The sequence below is a fragment of the Tupaia chinensis genome, unplaced genomic scaffold (assembly GCF_000334495.1).
Source record: "Tupaia chinensis unplaced genomic scaffold, TupChi_1.0 Scaffold000037_18, whole genome shotgun sequence".
Classification (NCBI taxonomy): domain Eukaryota; kingdom Metazoa; phylum Chordata; class Mammalia; order Scandentia; family Tupaiidae; genus Tupaia; species Tupaia belangeri.
In genome coordinates, this window is record NW_006159476.1 from 2074147 (window position 1) to 2075837 (window position 1691).

A 1691-nucleotide genomic window follows, 5' to 3' on the forward strand; every position below is an offset into this window, starting at 1 on the left:
GGACAGCAACATTCAAGAGATGAAAGCCTTGATTGCTGAGAGCATAGAGAGGCATCAGGAAACTCTGGACCCCAGCGCACCCCAGGACTTCATCGATGCCTTTCTGGTCTGCATGGACAAGGCAAGGGCCAGGCTGAATTGGGAGCATGTAGGAAAGAAATGAATGGACACAATACAGACACTGAGCTAGGAAGCTGGGATGCAGATGTGGTGCGTATTATTTAACAATTGAATATGCACTTCCTATGAATTGGTAAGAAATTCACTGGCCCATGCCCATCCCCAAGTCCCTCTCTATTCGTTCCTCAGGCCCTGACACGTGCCTACCAAGGAATTACCATCTAATCTGGGATTCTGCTCTTCATCTGGGATTCCCTTCTTCTCATCCTGATTGTTAAATACCTTCAATATCACCTGTTTGGACAGATGCAAGGGTCATTTAAGAGACCAAAGCACCAGAGAACAAAGGAGATAATAACAAAATTAATCACTGATTTTTATTGCTCACTTACAAACATAATATTGAAACAATCCTAGTTGATAAACTAAGGCACAGAGAGGTTAAGTTCCTGGCCCCAAATAACACAGCTAAGAAATGGTAGGTAGAGCCTGAGTTTGAACCTAGTTTGGCTTCAGAGCTCACCCTTTTGCTACTCTGTTGGCTTTGAAGTGAAGAAAAATAAAATAAGGAAAAGGAGAAGCTGGTAAAGAGTGATATGGGACTGGGCAGGTAGAAAATAAGTCTCAAAAACTTGGGACCAGGACCACGGTTCGCGTCCCGGACCCGGTGGCTTAAAACTCACACCGGGCGCGTGTGCGTGTGTGCCCAAGATCCCGAGAGGAGAATGGAGGAGAAGGGATTGTGGCGTGGCCATTCCCCCGGGGGGTGATTTCTTGCTTTCTGTCTCTTTGTCTCTCTTTGTCTGTCTGGCAAGCACACGCACCCTATAGCAAAACCTCTCCAAAAACTTGGGACCAGCAGTTAGCATAATGGGTATGTTGCTGGACTCTCATGTAGTCGACTATGGTTCGAATCCTGGACCCGGTGACTTAAACTCATGTTGTGCTCATGTGCGTGCACATGATCCCAAGAGGACAAAGCAGGAGAAGGGATTGTGGTTTGGCCATCCCGCCTGGGGGGTGATTTCTTGCTTTCTGTCTCTCCGTCTCTGTCTTTCTGGCGAGTGCACGCAAAAAAAAAGAAAAGAAAAGAAAAGAAAAGAAAAGAAAAGAAAAGAAAAGAAAAAAACATTGCAAGGGGAGACTTTAAGACTTTTTAATCATCACCTCCAGGAATTCCTGGTTCCTGAGAGTGAGTTCAACTATATGAATTTTGTTAATACTGTGCTCTCGTTGTTCTTTGGTGGCCCGGAGACCACCAGCACCACCCTCCGGTATGGGCTTCTACTCCTTAAGAAACCTGAGAGCTTAGGTGAGCTGGTATTATGGTGTGTAGGGGATAGGGAGAGTCAACTATTTTTATGTCCATGGTGGAAGGTGGTTTTGTGATGGATACAGACAACTCCTGATTTGGAATGGAAAAAAATGAAAAATCAGGGCCAGCAGATAGCATAGCAGTTACATTGCTGGATTCCCAAGTGGTTGACAGTGGTTCGAATCCTATACCTGGTGGTTTTAAAAATCACACTGGGCTTGGGAACCAGCAGTTAGTGTAATGGCTATGTCGCTGG

At 45.6% G+C, this 1691-nt stretch overlaps 1 pseudogene; it reads left to right on the top strand.

Annotated features, from left to right (window-relative positions):
- The window catches only part of LOC102494114 (cytochrome P450 2B11-like), a 50933-nt pseudogene that overhangs the window by 15611 nt on the left and 33631 nt on the right, over window positions 1-1691 (top strand).